The following is a 21385-nucleotide window of genomic DNA, read 5'->3' on the forward strand; positions in this document are numbered from 1 at the left end:
TGAGGGACTTTTCCATACGGCTACCTCTCTGTGTGCTCCAAAACCTCCTCTGTGTTTATTACCAAAAAGCTCTATTCTGGTTTCATCTGACCGTAGAACCCGATCCCATTTGAAGTTCCAGTCGTGTCTGCACACTGAAGACGCTCGAGTTTGTTTTTGGATGAGAGTAGAGGCTTTTTTCTTCAAACCCTTCCAAACAGCTTGTGGTGATGTCGGTGACTTCAGATTGTAGTTTTGGAGACTTTCTGACCCCGAGACACGACTTATTTCTTAAATATCAATTGGGAATATACTTCAAATATATTTTTCCTCACATGAACTCATAGGGGTGCCAATAATTGTTGCACACCTATATTTAACAAAGATATTACTTTATAAACCTGTGTTGTGTTTGCAATTGTTTGATATCCGTGAGAGCAGAGTATTTTTGCGATTTTTCTTTTAACAAAAGATTAAAAGGTTAAACATTACACAATTTCTCACAGCCTTCTTTACCCAAATTTACCAAGGGTGCCAATATTAGTGGAGGGTACTGCACTCCAGAGAGCTGTCTGTCTCTCTCACACGGTGTCTGTCTCTTTCTCTCAATCTCTTTCCCAGGAAGCTGCACTTCCTCCTCCACTGTGAAAAACATCAACACAAAAGAAACACCTTCACTGAATTTTTATTTATTTAAAATTCACACAAAATACCAAATTTGTGCAGATGAACAGAAGAGGAATTAAAACTGCTTTCAGGAGAAGAGACACTGCGGCATTCACTGTAAAGTGTGCGTCAGAATGTGTCTCTCTCTCCACCCCCTCTCCCCGTGTATCTGTCTGTCTCTCACCCTCTCTTCTCGTCTTCCTGTACACGCGTCTCTCTCCCCTAGTCTTCCTGTACATGTGTCTCTCTTCTTGTCTTTCTTTGCATGTGTCTCTCTCTCCTTGTCTTCCTGTACACGCGTCTCTCTCCCCTAGTCTTCCTGTACACGCGTCTCTCTCCCCTAGTCTTCCTGTACATGTGTCTCTCTCATTGTCTTTCTTTGCATGTGTCTCTCTCCCCTAGTCTTCCTGTACACGTGTCTCTCTCCCCTAGTCTTCCTGTACACGTGTCTCTCTCCCCTAGTCTTCCTGTACACGTGTCTCTCTCATTGTCTTTCTTTGCATGTGTCTCTATCCCCTAGTCTTCCTGTACACGCGTCTCTCTCCCCTAGTCTTCCTGTACACGCGTCTCTCTCCCCTAGTCTTCCTGTACACGCGTCTCTCTCCCCTAGTCTTCCTGTACACGCGTCTCTCTCCCCTAGTCTTCCTGTACATGTGTCTCTCTCATTGTCTTTCTTTGCATGTGTCTCTCTCCCCTAGTCTTCCTGTACACGTGTCTCTCTCCCCTAGTCTTCCTGTACACGTGTCTCTCTCCCCTAGTCTTCCTGTACACGTGTCTCTCTCATTGTCTTTCTTTGCATGTGTCTCTATCCCCTTGTCTTCCTGTACACGCGTCTCTCTCCCCTAGTCTTCCTGTACATGTGTCTCTCTCATTGTCTTTCTTTGCATGTGTCTCTCTCCCCTAGTCTTCCTGTACACGTGTCTCTCTCCCCTAGTCTTCCTGTACACGTGTCTCTCTCATTGTCTTTCTTTGCATGTGTCTCTCTCCCCTTGTCTTCCTGTACACGTGTCTCTCTCTCCTTGTCTTCCTGTACACGCGTCTCTCTCTTCTTGTATTTCTTTGCATGTGTCTCTCTCCCCTTGTCTTCCTGTACATGCGTCTCTCTCCCCTTGTCTTCCTGTACATGTGTCTCTCTCCTCTTGTATTCCTTTGCATGTGTCTCTCTCTTTTTGCCTTCCTGTACAGGTGTCTCTCTCCCCTAGTCTTCCTGTACATGTGTCTCTCTCATTGTCTTTCTTTGCATGTGTCTCTCTCCCCTTGTCTTCCTGTACACGTGTCTCTCTCCCCTTGTCTTCCTGTACACGCGTCTCTCTCTTCTTGTATTTCTTTGCATGTGTCTCTCTCCCCTTGTCTTCCTGTACATGCGTCTCTCTCCCCTTGTCTTCCTGTACATGCGTCTCTCTCCTCTTGTATTCCTTTGCATGTGTCTCTCTCTTTTTGCCTTCCTGTACAGGTGTCTCTCTCTTCTTGCCTTCCTGTACACGTGTCTCTCTTCTTGTCTTCCTGTACACGTGTCTCTCTTCTTGTCTTCCTGTACACGTGTCTCTCTTCTTGTCTTCCTGTACACGTGTCTCTCTTCTTGTCTTCCTGTACACGTGTCTCTCTTCTTGTCTTCCTGTACACGTGTCTCTCTTCTTGTCTTCCTGTACACGTGTCTCTCTTCTTGCCTTCCTGTACACGTGTCTCTCTCCCCTTGTCTTCCTGTACACGTGTCTCTCTTCTTGTCTTCCTGTACACGTGTCTCTCTTCTTGTCTTCCTGTACACGTGTCTCTCTTCTTGTCTTCCTGTACACGTGTCTCTCTTCTTGTCTTCCTGTACACGTGTCTCTCTTCTTGTCTTCCTGTACACGTGTCTCTCTTCTTGTCTTCCTGTACACGTGTCTCTCTTCTTGTCTTCCTGTACACGTGTCTCTCTTCTTGTCTTCCTGTACACGTGTCTCTCTTCTTGTCTTCCTGTACACGTGTCTCTCTTCTTGTCTTCCTGTACACGTGTCTCTCTTCTTGTCTTCCTGTACACGTGTCTCTCTCCCCTTGTCTTCCTGTACACGTGTCTCTCTCCCCTTGTCTTCCTGTACACGTGTCTCTCTCCCCTTGTCTTCCTGTACACGTGTCTCTCTCCCCTTGTCTTCCTGTACACGTGTCTCTCTCCCCTTGTCTTCCTGTACACGTGTCTCTCTTCTTGTCTTCCTGTACACGTGTCTCTCTTCTTGTCTTCCTGTACACGTGTCTCTCTTCTTGTCTTCCTGTACACGTGTCTCTCTCCCCTTGTCTTCCTGTACACGTGTCTCTCTCCCCTTGTCTTCCTGTACACGTGTCTCTCTTCTTGTCTTCCTGTACATGTGTCTCTCTCCCCTTGTCTTCCTGTGCATGTGTCTCTCTCTTCTTGTATTTCTTTGCATGTGTCTCTCTCTTTTTGCCTTCCTGTACACGTGTCTCTCTCCCCTTGTCTTCCTGTACATGTGTCTCTCTTCTTGTCTTCCTGTACATGTGTCTCTCTTCTTGTCTTCCTGTACATGTGTCTCTCTTCTTGTCTTCCTGTACATGTGTCTCTCTCTTCCTGTCTATGCAAGCCTCGCTCTCTCATGCTCACCCCATGTGTCTGTCTTTCTGCGTGTCTCTCAGTGTACGTCTCTCTCTCCCCATGTGTGTCTTTCTCCATCTTGCTCCCTCTCCCTTAGGTGGCTGTGTTTCTGTCTCTCTCTCTCTCTCTCTCTCACTCACTAACTTTCTGTGCATGTGTCTCTCTATTGCTGTCTTTCTATGCAGGTCCTGCGCTCGCCCTTTCCCAGCGTGTCTGTCTTTCTTTATCCCGTGCCCCCACTCCCCCAGGTGTCTGCCTTTCCGCGCGTCTCTCTCTCCCTGTCTTTCTGTGCACGCATCTCTCTCTCCCTCCTGGTGTCTTTCTCCATCTCGCTCTCTCTGCATCTCTCTCTCTCGGTGTTCATCTCTCTCCCCTTCATGTGTCGGTCTCTCTTCCACTGCTTGCGTTTCTGTTTCTCTCTGTCCCTCTCTCTCACACAGAGAGACATACATACGTGTCTCTCTCTCTCTCAGTCTCTCTGGAGCGGTTTGTAAGTTTCTAACCAATCAGGACAGAGGAGGGTTGGGGGGGTGAGTCATTCAGCCCTGGCTCTTCCTGCAGCACGTCTCTGAGCTCGTGCCGACTCGCTAGCAGGAAAAACGGCACCACACACACACACACACACACACACACACACACACACACACACACACACACACAGACACACACTCTATCAGGTTGATTCTCAATGCTCACAGAAGAAAATTCATGTATCCCAGAATCCTCTGCTCTCTTGTTTTGATTGCCTCTACATTAAATACTAATCACTTACAGTACACAAGCACTCGAGTGAGTCCAAACTATCCAAATAAAGACATTTTACATTCCCGTTCCACTTAATAAAACACACACGCCTTTTTGGGTTCGCGCCCCTGAAGGTGGTGCCACAACGGCCGTGCTTTCCAGAAGTATTGGCACCCTCCGCGTAGGAGTTAATATTAATATGTGAAATAAACAAGCAGGTCTGTCGCAGAGTCCTTTCTCTTTAAAAGGCATTTTTACAAAACTCGGGTTTCTAGAATGATCTACTGCTTTATACTGTGCGACTCCTATCCAGGAGAGAAGAACAGAGGGATTTTCACCCACTCCTCCACACAGAACCCGTTTAAACCGGTTTTATATCCTCCGCCTTGCGCACGTACACCCCGTTTAGTAGTTATCCGTAATTCCTCCTTCCTGAGTCGTCGGTCAACGTTGACACCGATCACGCACGGACCCGTATTTACGACCGTGATTTATCGAACGCCCTCGGGAATTGGCCTCAAGGTTCGTCTTCTGTTAGCAAGAAGCCATCCGGTGAACTGTGGCGATATGCTGCGAATGCACGCGTTAGAGCTCATTTAAAAGTGAACAAGTGCCGCTTTATTTACGGACGGTGCTCCGGGCGGCCATTTTGACTTGACGTCACTTGCTGAACTCGGTGTCGAGGAGACCGTCCCGAGTTCTTAAGTAGGAATTCGTTTAAAGCTACGACTTTTAGTACGGCCATCGGCACGGAAGCAACGGAGGAAGGAACAAGACGCGATACCCCCCCCCCCCAAAAAAAAAAAATTTAATAAAATATTTAAAAATTAATTAAAATTAAAAAAGTCCTATAGGAGTTGAACCCATCACAATCCGTTAAAACGTGCCACAGAGATACCGGACTTTACCACAAGGGGCGTAAAGGAGGATCTTTACTCGCTGACAAAAACTTTGTGATTGTGGGAGTGGCCTATTCGGCAGTGGGTATAGATGACACAGAGTAGAAACCACATTTCCTACCAACACCAGGGTTGACGTCGGGACAGATCTCAACACACACTCACAGGTACTGAACTCTCAACGCATCTCCGTACACCGACGAGAGTCCGAGCGCGTTAAAGAGCACCAGAAAGGGAAATAACAGCGTGTAGCGACTTGTGAGCTAAACTGTGTAGCCCTGGTGGATCTCTACAAGGCGGTATTGTTTTGCGCGGTTTTTCACGGCGATGTTCGTCGGTGAACGAGACCGTGTAACCGTACGCGTTTCCGACGCACGTGAATCGAAGGCGGCTCCGGCTGAACGCGCGTCGTGACGAGGTCACGTGACGCGCCTCGGCCGAAATCCGCGGTGATCTCGCCGAGGAGAAGTCTACAGGACGCCAACAGTTACCTTCCCGGCAGAACCTGGGCTTTTTAGAATACGTATACTGTGTACGCCGTTTAAAGTCAAGCTCAAAAGATAAACACATCTTCAGGACGGATTGTTGCTAAGCAGGACGAGGAATCTGCAAACGGCGTTAACGAGCTAGCCAGGGTTAGCTGTACGACACGGTATTGCGTGTTCCGCCGTTCATCATACGACCGGCACCGCGTAACCACGATGCTTCCTAGTCACACGATCCGAGAGAAAACGGTTGCTAGAGACCCCGGAGTTAATTCGGAGTCGGTTCTTCGCTCACTTCTGATGTTAAACACTAGCTTCGACTGACATTTAATGTTAAAAGTCAGATATTTAAAAATGTATTTATTTATTTATTTAAGAAAGGGTCTACGTGAAAGTGTAGAACACCACAGCTCCTAGCCGGAGACTAGGAGAGACGGTTGGCAGGCAACCAAGAGACAGCCTGGGCGATCAATCACACGAGAGCTTTGGTGGGCTAGATAATGAATTAATGAGGATAATAATGGCACCACCAGCGGCGCCGAAACACAGTCGGTCTGACCCGGACTGACGCCCGAGTCGGACCCCGACACTCGTTAGAGACTTGGTTTGGCCGACGCGGTGAAACTGCGGCCGTGAAACGCACAGTTACGCACAGACTCGACGTGAACTTGCCTCCGATTTCGGACTCGGGAGAAGATCATCGCCAAAACGGACATCAAACCCAACGTCGGGGATTTGTCCCAGGGGATGGCGTAGGAGGACGCAGTACTCATCCCGAGTGTCATTACACGGCAGGAACGGTCGATACGTTAAAAAAAGGAAGCTTTCCTCCGATTTATTTAAAGCTCCGACTTTAGGAACCGTCAGCAGGGTTCGGTGAATATTTAAGCGAGGAATAAAGCACTGCGCGATCCGTAGTCTCCCGCGCTCGCTAGCGGAAGCGGCGAGGATCTGAGGCCGAGCCAGACGCTCCGCTAAGGGAAACGCGGAGGCCAAGGAGCGAAGCTAAACGCCGCCCGCTCTTTCGCCAGACACAGACGGCCGCGATGGCGAAGATCGCACACTGCTTCTCCTTCATCTTGTAGGATATCATGCGTATATACACAGTGGAGAATCTTCTTCACGAGCGCTCTGCCTCCGGGACGTTTCATTTTAGCGGCAAGAAAACCGGTTTGTCGTCAAAAGTGGAATGCCGGTCGCACCACCCAACCATGAGCGTTACTAGTAGGAAAGCCTACCGCTGACTTCATAGCGCAGCGAGCGGTGCCTCGCGGCGATAAAATCCACGTTATAGTTACGTTATAGGAATGTTACGAGTTAGTTCCTGGTCTTCGGGCCAGCCATACGCAGTGTTTCCCCTCACCGGCGTCTCACTCGTTCTTTTACCTTCCTCTAAAAATGCAGCAGCGTGTTCCCGAGACACCGCAAAGAAGGAACGTAAGAGCTCAGGTCCGGAGGAGGTCAGAAAACGTAAAAGATACAGCTGTGACTGGAGACTCCTTCCATGAATGTTAAATAAAATGTCTACCTACGGAGAATTTCGCCACGTGAGCGGATGTAAAACGCGCGTGTTCGTCGATGCCGTGAAGTTCTCTGTATGGAAGGAGCCGCCAGGCTCGTGGATGATCCGTCGCTATAGAAACGGCGGGGTGTCGATAGAAACCTGCGCCAATGTCGGAGCCGCTGTTATGGAAAATGAGTAACACCTTCTGAGCAGTCAGATCGCACGTGGTTGCTGAAATTACAGGAGGTGTTGAACGGGATCTCGATAGGCGCTACGGAAAAAATAATAATAATAATAATAATAATAATAATAATAATAATAATAAACCGTGCTCCTGAGCCGTTCCTCTGACTGCACGGACTGGTCTGAGAACTTGTCCAACATGCTGAACGTGAAGAACTCAACTGAAAAAGTCGCCGTGGTCCCCCGCCCCGTGAGAAACAGTTCAAAACAATCCAATTTAAACAATTAAAAAGTACAATAAGATATGATAGGATATGATGATCGACAGACTTATGAATCTTAACAATTCTAACGCTCTTCTTAAATTTTGCAGATAAGCGAGATTGTTTATTCGCTTAAGTACAGGTATTTATTTTAAATATAAAAATACTTGTAAAAATTCTTGCACCTGTATCTTTTGAACTGTAAAAGGTTTATAGCCCCGCCCCCAAATTCTCCTTTTCAGTTTAAAAAAAAAAATTTGTATTAAAAAAAAAAAATGCGGCACGAATGCATCGAGGCAGTGTGCGAGCAAACCTACCGTATATATACACACACACACACACACACACACTGTGATACACATCATGGAGCTTACAGTAGAAATGTCTTGGAGAGTCGTGACATGACGGTCGTGTGAAAAAATAAGTACACCCCGTGCAAATTGTTGACGTTTTTGTGCATAGTCGGGCGGGCAAACTTTTGATCATCTTTGAAACGGTGCCGATTAATAAAGCTGATATACTCGGACAAAACCGGAGGGGAGAATGAGCTTTTTCAATCATTTATTCGACTGAAATATGGAAAAAGTAAGTACACCCTTGGCCTCAGAAGCTAGTATTTCCTCCTTTAGCAGAAATCACTTCTTGTAGGCGTTTTGCATAATTGTCCACCAGGCTTGTGGGAACTTTTTACCGCTCTTCCATGCGATATTCTTTCAGTTGTGAGATGTTTGAGGGTTTTCTTGCATGTACTTCCTGTTTCAGATCCCCCCCCCCAACATTTCAATAGGATTCAGATCACGTCTTTGACTAGGCCGATCCACGACCCTGCTTTTCTTCTTTCTGAGCCGCTCCTTGGTGGATTTGCTCACGTGGTTAGGATCGTTATCCTGTTGAAAGGTCCACTGTCGGTTCAACGTCAACTTTCGGACAGACGGCCTCACGTTATCTTCAAGCGCTCTGATATGATGTAGAACTCATAATTGAATCAACGACTGCAAGCGGTCCAGTCCCTGACGCAGTGAAGCAACCCCAAACCATAACATTTCCACCACCGTGCTTCACAGTTGGTATGAGGCGCTTCTCCTGAAAAGCTGTCTTTGGTCTGCGTGACATGTCTGCTGTTACTGTGGCCAAACAACTCTATCTTTGATTCGTCTGTGCAGAGCACGGTAATCCAAAAGGCCCGGTCTTTCCCTGTATGCTCATTGGCAAACTGAAGTCTTGCGAAGGCTTTTTCCTGGCGCGCCTCCCATGCAGGTCAAATCTGTGCAATCTCTTCCCGATTGTAGACGCGTGCACTTTCACAACAACCGACGGTCTGCTCTGGGACAGACAGTCCTGGACAAACCGGCAATCGTTTGAGATCTGCGCCATTTTTTTCCTTACAGTGGAATGATGCATTTCAAATAATTTGGAGATCTTTCTAAATCCCTTGCCAGACTCATAGACATCCACAACCACACACCTCAACAATAAAGGGAACACCAGACACTAGATACGAGAGGGGTATAAATAACACCGGTTCCACCTGCACTCCCTGAGCAGGTTCTAATCACAGAGTAGGGGTGTACTTACTTTTTCCATGCGACCGATCTGGTTTTTTTTGCTCATTTAAATTGTGAAAATTACTGCAAAATGTCAATCTTATGCCGTTTGATATGGTCTAAAGTCTATCGACTTTATTAATAGGCACTGCTTCAAAGAGGATCGAAATGTTTGCTCGTCCAAATATGCAATAAATAAATAAATAAATAAATAAATAAATAAAAGGGCCAACCATTTCCATGGGGTGTACTTATTTGTTCACATGACAGTAGGTTTATTCCTTACTTATAGCGCATATAAAAAAAAAAATTAAAAAAAAAAGGACAGCAGACGGGACGGATCGGCTATCGGACGAGTAGTTAGCCTAGCGAGATGCTCATCGATGCAATTAATGACGGAAGCGTGCGAGTTAAATACAGAAATATCTGGAGCCCGTGGATCTCTCGGTTCTGGAGCCGTTCAATTTAGAGAGAAAACGGCATGTTTTTATGCCCTGAACGCATGCCGCGTGTAACCGATATTACAGGATAAAAATTTTTTTTTAAAAAAAACCACTCGCCCGTGTTGTCCGCGGCGCTCGTATTCCGCACTCCGATCCCGCCCGGCTGTTTACGTTTCAGTAAGCGAGTCGTCTGTGGTGTGGTCTGGGATTTTTACAGCGGTATCAGTGAACCCTGGCCTGTGTAAACTTCTGTGGTAATGCTAAGAGCCAAACCTCAGTTGCCGCCGTGTGTGTGTGCGCGTGTGTGTGTGTGTGTGTGTGTGTGTGTGAGCGCGTGCCAAAAGCACAAGGTCAGCGGTTCTCTAGGTATAATTCCCAGCTAAAAAGGTCAAGGGATGGATAAATAAAGAGGGGAGCTTGGCCCGGTTTAAGGCAGAGCCGAGTGACTTAACATTCCACGCTTCACGTGAGGTCCGAAATTAAAACCACGGCTTCGTCGGTCCCAGTCATGAAAGAGAACATACTTTTTTTTAAAAAAATGAATAAAATAAATAAATAAATGGCTGAAAGTTTGAGATCGGTGCTCCGACGCTGAAAATTACAGGAGGGCGGGGTCACGAAGCGGACGGTCGGTTAATTGTTCTGAAACGCGCTGGATAAAGCGGTCGCTCTCCTGTCATTTTCTTTCGCGGCACGGCGGTCAGGATCTCCAAACCCCGGGGTGCTTCGTTTCTTCAGACGTCCACTTCTTCGTCTCTTTGCTGGAAAATAAGTCCGGCTCCTTCGTCCACGCCTTTCTGCTGTAGCGCTTTTCCCACAACATGGTGCAAAATTACCCACGATCCTCCGTTTCTACCACAAGGCGAGCCGTCCGGTTACCGTCTTCGCCGGATACGGATACTCGATCGGCTTCCGAGCTGGAGAATCGGTATGCGGCGTACGCGAGGTGGGGCACTGATGAGAACCCTGGCTTAGTACACATCGAGTAGTGACATCATCCACGCGCTGGCGTTCATGGACAGGCAGGACCGATATCTCTGACGTTACAGATCATATGAATTTGCTCGGTTCTGTCTCGGTACTTCAAGCAGAAACGTAGGCTCACTAGCGGATTTTTTTTTTTTTCGCGCTCTGAGAGGCTTCAGAAAACATGACGTGATTTCCAGTAAGGGAACATCATGAGCATCGATGCGCCCTGGTTTTTGCGGTGCATTGTGGGATTTTTTTTAAATTAATTTATTTAAATTTTTAAGGTTAGCGCACGTTCTGGCTCACTGGAAGGGTTCTGCGATTGAGGCAACCCTTAAAATGGCCGCCGCGCTAATCCGTGCCCTGACTACTGAACTACGGAGCCGACCGAGACGCACCTTTCGCCTGTTGCGTTAAAAGTAACGATACGTTTTTAAAAAATAAATAAATAAATTCCGACATACAGATAGTGGAAGGAAATGAGACGGCTTCGTCGTCAGTCGTGTCGCTTCATCGAGTTTAAGACTTTTTTTTTTTTTTTTTTTTTTAAATAAAAGCTACAGCAGATAGAACCTGATGTGAGCGAAGTTATGTACGCAAATTAAAAATACCTTAAAAGTGACTAATTTGAACACGTCCTGATCGGCGTGAATTAACAGTTACTTTTAACGAAGTACTAGTTAGTCGGCGCGGTGCTCGTTTGCGCGAACTAGCTAGCTAGACGAATGTGAAAAATGTAGCTAGCCATTTACCGCTTACGTTAAATTCGCCGTCACTCCTGTTCAGAACATAAACAACCGGAACGCTACTATTCATTACCGGATACGACACGTCGCAAAATATCCTAACGACGTGACGCGGTCGCGGCGAGAAACGTCTCGACGGTTCAGACGGGATAAGAACGCCGGATAACGACAGACTACACCGGGATATTTACGATCCTGTGTGACGGATAACGATTTTATTTAACGCGACGTACGCGTGTGGGCGGAGCTACAAATACTGCTGATTGGCCCAACACAGTTACGCTGATTAACGGTCCTGGAGGAGAACACTTCAAAATACTTAGTATTGTGACGAGCTGATGAATTCTACTTTTAAAAAGCTCTTAATCCATTTTTTTTTAAATGTATCTGACACGCAAGATTCGTATCGCCGTTAAAGAGAAAAGTATTGGCACCGTTGGCTATGCTTAAGTGAATGTTTCTCCTCTTCATTTCCAATTTAATTTAAAAAAAATTGTGTTTCTAAAGTATTGGCACGCTTGCCTTTGAGAGCCCGCTCCACTTCTTTTGTTTCTTTTAACGCACTCACCCGTGCTTAAAGTCGCCACCTGAGAAACTGGTCCACAGTTATAGTGCCAGGACGCGAACAGGAAAGCCATTTTGGATTCACCTTGACCGGAACGTGGTGTAAGGATTTTGCGGGAGCGTGTCAGATTAAAACGAAACTGGAACGGTAAACGCTGGGCTGAAGCTGCGAAGCCAGAAAAAGACCTGGGAAGGATGACTTCCTGCGTGTTGTTACGGAATTGATCAGGAGAACTGCGTTGGACCGATCAGTGGTCGAACCTACACTCATCCTAAACGATGTACAGATCTATAGGACGATCTCGGTGCCTCTGGTTAGTATGTGTATCGAGAGCGCACGCTGTACATGTACAGTTCTTTCCACACACACACACTTCCTGAGCGCTGGAAATATTAAGACTATCACGAGAGTCCTGTAAGTGTGTATCCCGATCTCTACGTCATGTCCGTACTCAGTATTTCATACTATTTAATGCCGTGTTAGCTGCCCAGCTGCTCAAATGAAATAAAACAGCTCTATAAAGGCTCGAGTTACGTTTAATCCCTGTTTAATGGCGGCGGTAAAAATGCGGTCATTAGTCCCAGGTGCCAGGGGTTTTTTTTTTTTTCTCCTTTCCTTTTACAAAATACGGGGACGGATCCGAGTCAATCCAGTACGACAGCGAGGCGGGGAAATACGGCGTAAGCAGGCCAGGGATGTACAGATTCAGATGCTAATCACTACACGGGTCAAAGCGAAGGAGGCGTGGTCTATGTGTGGTTGTAGAGGAGGTGTGAGTAGCCAGTAATACTGCATTTTACACTGCATCAAATATAGTGACGTGTGTGTCGGGAAAAGCTCCAGAACTCTGTGGAATTTCACATTTCCACGTCTCAGGTCCGTGCGGGTTTTCTCCGGGTTCTCCGGGTCTCATTCACCCATTCACACACACACACACACCAGTGGTAGCAGAGCTGCCATGCGAGGCGCTAACTTGCCATCGGGAGCAACTCGGGGTTCGGCGTCTCGCCCAGGGACACTTCAGTACGTGGAGTCACGTGGACCGGGAATCGAACCCCCGACCGTACGATCAGTGAACGACCCGCTCTACCACCCGATCCCCAGCCGCCCACCTCCTAAACACGCGCCTGCAAACGGAGTGACTGCGTTGCAGTAAACTGCCCCTCTGGCTGTAAAGGAGTGTGTATGCTGATGGACTGGCGGGCAATCCAGGGCAGATTTCCAGCCTAAAGTGATCCCAGGATAGACTGCGGATGCACTGTGTATCCCTGATCAGGAGAACCTGCGCACCGAAGGTGAATGAAGGATTCTGAAATGGCACAGATCCACTTCTACCTCGTCAGCAGTCCTGCACGAGAAAGGCGTTTCTTCTTCTATTAACCTGGTTTTAATCAGCCATCTTATTATAAATCGATCGACTACAGACGCAGTGCCTCCGACCTGCCAGCTTAACGCCGTGTTCCACGGTCCTCTGAAGTGGGACATGAACAAATAATAATAATAATAATAATAATAATAATAATAACAATAATAATTTGTTTAAATGGATGCCTCCGTGTTCCTCTTTTTGTCAGCACCAAGCCAGTCCACTAACGGTAACGAGTGACGTACACTATCTGCATGTTGATTGGTCTAGAGTTAATGTGTGTGTATATACGGTGTAACTCATCTATAGTGAGCAGCCATGTTGATTTGTCGTCACTTGCTGAACTCGGGGTCAAGGGGACAGTCCCGGGTTTCCGAGTAGAAATTCCGAGTAGAAGGGACGTTTATGTTGGAATTACCAATTTCAGTCGAACACGTTATACGACTCTGTTTCAGAGTTTATCAGTCCGTACAGGATTTCTCTTGTGATCGCTGCAGGCTAACACGCTCGATTTTCGATTAGGGATACTACTTGAATTGCCAAAATGGCAACTGCACGGTCTTTTACAGTGATGTTTGTTGGTAAATGAGACCTTTGCTGAACGCAATGCTAATGCTAATTTTGCTTTAAAGGTCTCATATGATAAATTTACATGCATCCGAGGTCAAAAAACACTTTAATAATAATGCTCATAATTTAAACTGCAGCATTAATTACCCCCCCCCCACCACCCCGTGACACAAACGACTCGTTAAGTGATCCGTTCTAAAGGATTCGTTCTAAACTCCTCCTTTCAGAGAGCATACTCTGCTCTGATTGGTCAGACGTCCCAGTCCGTCGTGATCGGTCTACCGCTGTCAGCGAGCGGCCGATGAAGACCAGAGGCGGGGCTTTTTGTTACGAACCTACGTAGGGTTAGTACAGGAAGTAAAGTCTGGAATCACTAACGAGTCAATTCAGCTGTTCAGAATCGATTCCTTCTTTTGGGAGTCGATGACTCAGTTTGTCGTGCGCTTTGATTTTTGAAACTTTACAGACTTTTTACATTCGGACAGCTACATATATAACACACTACATGAAAGGGAATATTTGAGGAAACTAAAATATGTACCGAAATAGGCATCGTCTCAGAAATACAGACGAACAAGCAACACGATTGTTAGAGACGCATGAAAATCGGACCTGTATTTCTTCCCGAAGGAGCACAAAGGAAACAATACATGTATTTGTGTACCCTTTCCTCCCACAGGCCACGTGGTTTAAATGCATCACGACAGCACGGATCAGCTGTTAAATCGGTTTACGATCGTACCTGCTGTCGATTCGGCGATCGTCCCCGATTTAGTAATAAACGTCATGAGTTTAGTGATCTCACATTGCCGTATGGTTAGGAAGTGCACATGTGGTCAATCAAGATCTACTTCCCCTTCACCTACGTGCACCGCGGTCACGACAAGCGCCGCGACCTTCTCTTACCTCCAACATTCAGAGACATCATACAATAAATGTGCAAGTTTGAAATTATTACAAATTTTTTTTTTTTTTACGAATAATAAGTTGATATCACGATAGCGCTGATCGATATCTCAGAAAAGCGTATGGTGAGGATTTATCAGGAAACTGAGATTAAATCATCATATCCCCAGCACTAATACACGATAAAATCACACCACAGAGGCTCGCTAACAGACTGCTACACAACAGTCGTCAGTTTGAGAAAAATACCACAATACATTTCATTATTATTATTATTATTATTATTATCTGAAGATCTAAAAAAAATCTTTTTTGCATTTAATATTTTGGAAAAAAAAATTATTAAAAAATAAATACCAAATATATAACATTAAAAAAAATCATCTGTAAAAGAAATCTGTAGATTTGTTAAGGGTTTTTTTTTTTTTTTAAACCTCTGGAAAAAAGCACTTGAATTCAGCAAACCTGGTAAAGCTGGAGTGAGAGTCTCACAGAGACACTGCAGTTTAACACTCCACCTCATTTAACACACCTGATTCACATTACACACTAACGATCTGCTGCTTCTGCAGACAAGTCCAGTGTTAAAGGGGGAGAACACTACCAACACACCACACCATCCTCTGCATCCACACCACCCTCTCCATCCACATCACCATCCACCCCATACTCACCCACACCACCCTCTCCATCCACACCACACTCACCCACACCACCCTCTCCGTCCACACCACACTCACCCACACCACCCTCTCCATCCACACCACACTCACCCACACCACCCTCTCCATCCACACCACACTCACCCACACCACCCTCTCCATCCACACCACACTCACCCACACCACCCTCTCCATCCACATCGACACCATCACCATCCTCTCCATCCACATCGACACCATCACCATCCTCTCCATCCACATCGACACCATCACCATCCTCTCCATCCACACCATCCTCACCCACACCACCCTCTCCATCTACACCACCCTCTCCATCCACATCGACACCATCACCATCACCATCCTCTCCATCCACACCACCCACACCATCCTCACCCACACCATCCTCTCCATCCACACCACCCTCACCACCCTCTCCATCTACACCACCCTCTCCATCCACATCGACACCATCACCATCCTCTCCATCCACACCACCCACACCATCCACACCATCCTCACCCACACCATCCTCTCCATCCACACCACCCTCACCATCACCACCCTCTCCATCTACATCGACACCATCACCATCACCATCCTCTCCATCCACACCACCCTCACCATCCACACCATCCTCACCCACACCATCCTCTCCATCCACACCACCCTCACCATCCTCTCCATCACCATCTTCTCCATCACCACCCTCACCATCCTCTCCATCCACACTGACACCATCCTCCATCCACCACACCCTCACCATCCTCTCCCCACCACACCCTCACCATCCTCTCCCCACCACACCCTCACCATCCTCTCCCACACCATCTGAAGCTCATACACCAATGTCAAAATGGCAAAAATTAACCCCCATCACACAAACATGACTGTAATGTTAGGATTTGTTTAAAAAAAAAAAAAAAACACAGCTTAAGCTTCATCATACACAACTGAGACACATCACAGCATTACTTAACAAATAATCAGAATTATTATACTGTGGTGAAAAGCATCATTTAAAGCCGAAACACAACCAACGCAAACCTAAACTCTACCAATATACCTTCCTGTTGCACACCTTTAACATGCGGCTATAAACCTCGGCACTTAAGAGTTAGAGAGCGTCTTTACACACGGACATCCGGAGAACAAGTCGGTCCCGAGGACGGTTCGATTTTCTCATCACGGTTTCTCCGTAAGAACTTAAGACATCAGGAATTTTCACCAACTGTCCAATCAGAGTGACTCAACCGTGACGTACTGGGATTGGGGAGAAACTCGCCCGTGCTAGTCGGCTAGCTGACTCTAGCTCCCCTTACCGCAGCACGCAGAAAGCACCCGGGGCGTTCTATACGCTGTGACAGAAATTTAGCTGGGACTCGGTTCCAAACAGGAGAAATCTACTTCACGTAGCTCGAAGCGTCTGATACAGAGGGTTATAGAAAAGAGACAGTGATCAAACACTTGTAGAGAGAAACACACACGCACACACACACTGAAGTAAACCACCATTGTATTACGAGGGTGAGCCAAATGTCTACTTCATTGACCATTAAGGCAAATATGCTCTGCAGCTTGAAACCTTGGAAATAAATAAATAAATTTAACATCTAGAGAAGCCAAACACGTTCTGCACTCCTCGACAGCTCTTCAGTCCAGGCCCGAAGCCTTCCTGCACTTAAATCCAGAGGTTATTTTCCACCTCCTGCTATGCTGACATATATTTGGAAGACTTTTCAGTCAAAAGGGAACTAAACTGTACCGTTCCTGATCGGTTTTTCCACGAGGAATCACACCGTCCTATAAGGACAGGAACGACAGAAACAGTAGTGAACTGCGTCCAAGTTATAACTTGTAATTTTCCACCTACAACCAGAAAACACTTGCAATTTCAACTCATCAACTTGGGAACAGTCTTCTTAACTCCTCGACGGCTAATCAACACGGCCGCCCGGTGTAAAGTCCCGCTTTACTACTCATACGCTAGTTTATCGCAATATCGCCTGTACATCAGTTAATATGCAGACCCGGTGCTTTGTTAAATCTGCAGCACTGACCATACTGATCGCTCTTTTGAGAAGATCGACATTACTACGGTTAAGAAGGCTAGCTTGCCGCTAGAGCTACACGTCATTGCCACTACACGTCAAGATTTTTTTTCCCCCTTTAACCCTGAATAAATTCTCCGCTCGGTGCGGTTCGTCACTGAACGCCGGTGAAAGGCGGCGGCGGCGTTTCATCTTGTATCTTCGGTGAACGGGGACGAGACCGATCAGACGGGGTTTACAGGAAGATACGTGGAAATACTCGCGTCTTATTGGCCGACGGTCTCTCGATTCTTCCAGACGCTAGCTCACACGCTCAGTTAGCGCGAGCGGGAAATGGATATACGCAGATATTTACTACTAAAGGGGTTGAAAGTGAAACGCGGACATCCTCTCACGCTGGGCGGGAAAACAAGGTGTTTGAACGTCTATAAGAGTTCCCGTTTACGTGAACGTGACCTGAGAAGAGCATAAGGACAGATAATGGACTCTTCAAGGCTCTGTAGCAGCTAAACCCATACAATATTACCTTGGCTAGCGACACCAAACTAGCCTAATCTCGAGTTAGATAGGCAAAAGGTTTTATCTAAAGTCAAATATACACTCGTATGAAGCAGAAAGCATCGGGGGAGATATCTGAAGCACCTGAGTGATCGATAACTTTACATTACTGACACGTACTAATAAAAGAAACCTTGAAGGTCTGTAACAGGCGGAATCGAGTCCGAGGCAGCGACATTTCAGCCAAAAACTAACCAACAAACCATGTTTACTGCTAATAAGCTGCTACTGTAGAGAGACACCGCTCCCCACGGGCAGGACGTAATCAGTATACAGTCCTTCCTACAGAGAATGGCACTGGACCAACACAAGACTAGTACAGGATGAGTCATCACACAATTATCACCATTAAAATTAAAACTGGAATATCACCAAATGTTTTTTTTTTCCCTCCTAGATACATTGATGTATTGGTGTCTGTAACACTAAGGTACAAAAATCTTATCTTCCAAACACCTATTCTGAGTTCAGGGGTACTTTAAGGTCCACTTACCCAGGCACCTGAAATGATTTCTTAAAGGTTCTGGATAACACATTACACAAAGGTACGAAACATGTCCCCTTGATGACAGCACTCCAGAGACAAGTAAAAGTACATGGCAGGTACCTTGATTCCTGAGAGAGCGTACACACACAGATATTATCTGAGCCAATATTTATTTACTCCCTAGGTTATTTATTCGAAGGCTATAAACACTGCTCTCTACACGCTAAAGCAATGTAAATCACAATGTACCGGTGTGAGCATTGTGTTTTGTAGTAAAGTAAAGTAGAGCAGAGCATAGATAGAAAGATAGATAGACAGACATTATAGTCTGTACTCAAGCCTATATTCCGTCCTTGTTTTATTTGGATTATAAACTCCACTCTCTATACGCTAACGCAAAGTAAAGCTGCGTTCAAAACCACAACGTACAAACTGTGCGTTAATGTTATAGGTAGTTTATAGTACAAGATAGTATAGTATGATAGTTTGATAGATAGATAGATAGATAGATAGATAGATATTACTCAAGTCTATTCAGTGCATGTGTTATTTGGATTATAAACTCCATTCTCTATACGCTAATGCAAAGTTAAGCTGCGTTCAATACCACAACATACTAAGGAGTGTGTTAATGTTATAGGTGGTTCATAGTATATTACAGGATAGGATAGTATAGTATGATAGTTTGATAGATATAGTTAGTTAGAGCTTACTCAAGTCTATATTCAGTGCTTGTGTTATTTGGATTATAAACTCCACTCTCTATACGCTAACGCAAAGCAAAGCCGCGTTCAAAACCACAACGTACAAACAGTGTGCTACTGTTATAGGTAGCTTATAGTATGGTATAGGATAGGATAGTATGATAATTTGATAGATAGATAGATAGATAGATAGATTTAGTTAGAGCTTACTCAAGTCTATATTCAGTGCTTGGGTTATTTGGATTATAAACTCCACTCTCTATACGCTAACGCAAAGCAAAGCTGCGTTCAAAACCACAACGTACAAACAGTGTGCTACTGTTATAGGTAGCTTATAGTATGGTATAGGATAGGATAGTATGATAATTTGATAGATAGATAGATAGATAGATAGATAGATAGATAGATAGATAGATAGATTTAGTTAGAGCTTACTCAAGTCTATATTCAGTGCATGTGTTATTTGGATTATAAACTCAACTCTCTATACGCTAACGCAAAGTAAAGCTGCGTTCAAAACCACAACGTACAAAAGAGTGTGTTAACATTATAAGTAGTTTATAGTATAGTATACGATAGTAAGATAGTTAGACAGATGGATGGATGGACGGACATTACTCAAGGCTATATTCAGTCCTTGTTTTATTTGGAGTATAAACTCCACTTTCTATACGCTAAAGTAAAGCTATATTCAAAACAACAACGTTCTAAACAGTGTGTCAACATTTTAAGTAGTTTATAGTATAGACAGACAGACAGACAAACAGACCTTAGTCAAACCTATATTCAGTCCATGTTTTATTTGGATTATAAACTCCACTCTATACACTAAAGCAAAGTAAAGCTGCGTTCAAAACCACAACGTACCAGAAGAAGAAAACAGCGTTTCACCATTCTAAGCAGTTTTAGTATACTATAGTATACTATAGCATAGCATAGTATCGGACAGTATAGTAAGCTAGATAGACTAGTTTTACTGGATCCTGTCCTTATTTTATTAAGAATAAAAACGCCACTCGTCATACACTAAAGCATCATAAGGCTGCGTTCAAAACCACACAGTACTAAACAGTGTGTCAACATTATAAGTAGTTTGTGACCCATTAGCACTACACCCGAACAGAAACCAAAAACACGGCCCCACACCGCGTACTTGTAGTGTGTTCAGCTGTAGATATTGAGATAAAAGGCACAGTGTTGGTTATCTAATCCTGAATTCTATCATTATTTTCGTCCTAAACACAGTGAACCTGCAGGCCTGCACTTGAACGCGCGCTGTGTACAGTTAAAGTGCACTTTCATGCATATCCAGTGTTGAACTTTGATCTAAATGTCGCCTCGGCTCCGGGTATAAAGCTGACTTTTGTGTTTTACATCGTCGCGAAGACATTCATTTAACAACCCAGATGTCATGTGGTGTGTGTTCGGGTTGTTACTTTACACTTTACACTACTATCACTTTCCCTGCGCGGAGAAAATGTTCATGCAACGCTATCAAAAGGTGTTTGTTTGTTTGTTTGCTTGTGCTTGCATTCGTGCTGATTAAATACCCTTCTGTTCCTGTAATAAACAGCAAGCCTGTTTACTCACAAATACCCAGTGAAACCTAACAAATAAAACAAACACCCCGAGCAATCGAGAGAGAGAGAGAGAGAGAGAGAGAGAGAGAGAGAGAGAGAGAGGAGAAAAATTGCTTACGGAATCGATGCGATTCTTTTTTTTTTCGCCTTCTTTCCTTTCCAACTTAATTCAGCAGGTAATCCGAGAACAAACTTTTCCCAAAGCTCTCACATGGATCAGGTGTTCGGTGAGATGTTTCGAGATGAAACATTCCTCGTTCGGGTGAGACAGGGAGAGAAAAAAACTCCAAAAAACAAAAATCAGAATAGTAAAGTTGTAGCGTTTACTCCATCATGGTGGCCATGTTTAAGAGGGACCGAAGCACCGCCTGTCATCGCCTCGGACAAATAGGTCCACGCGGAAAGGTTTCGCCACGAAATGGCTGGTTTTAAAGTTAAACGATGCTCGAGCACAGCGTCGGGTGAGTGAATATAAGCAAGAGAAACGACCAGAAACGCAGGAAACGCCGAGAAACACCGTTAAACGGTTAACGAAAAAGTCTGAGTGACCCTGCGGAGGGATACACGAGGGCGCACTCGAGGTAAAACGGCCTTTCAGTCATCACACGGAGGAGTTCTCCAAAACACGGAAGTGGAGTTTAGAAACCGGATCTGCTTCTTCTGCTGACACGCAGAAACGGCGCATTATGTAAGATTTGTTTTTAAATAAATAAATAAATGAACGAACGAATAAATAAATAAATAAATAAATAAAAACGTCTCCAATAGTTAAATGGGAGGATTTAAATAAGATTTGAGTGATTGTTTTTTTTTTTGTTTTTTTACTCAATGACCCCGCCCCTATTTCCACCTACGTCCACAAAGCCCCGCCCCCAAAACGTATTGTGTATAAAGTAGATATATTTTTTTTTTTATTAATGGTTTTTAATG

General features: G+C 45.3%; 1 protein-coding gene across 10 annotated transcripts in view; it reads right to left on the reverse strand.

Annotated features, from left to right (window-relative positions):
* kmt2ca (lysine (K)-specific methyltransferase 2Ca) overlaps positions 1 to 21050 on the reverse strand; it is a 202640-nt gene extending 181590 nt beyond the window's left edge. For 8 of the 10 annotated variants that reach the window (XM_053684190.1, XM_017481966.3, XM_017481991.3 and 5 more), the window contains exon 1: positions 20574 to 21050. The gene's annotated coding sequence lies outside the window, so the exon portion shown is untranslated. The remainder of the gene's footprint in view (positions 1 to 20573) is intronic. The other 2 variants (XM_017481997.3, XM_017481936.3) reach the window with 1 other exon arrangement.
* Positions 21051 to 21385: the final 335 nt, after the last annotated feature.

Source organism: Ictalurus punctatus, chromosome 1 (assembly GCF_001660625.3).
Source record: "Ictalurus punctatus breed USDA103 chromosome 1, Coco_2.0, whole genome shotgun sequence".
Classification (NCBI taxonomy): Eukaryota; Metazoa; Chordata; class Actinopteri; order Siluriformes; family Ictaluridae; genus Ictalurus; species Ictalurus punctatus.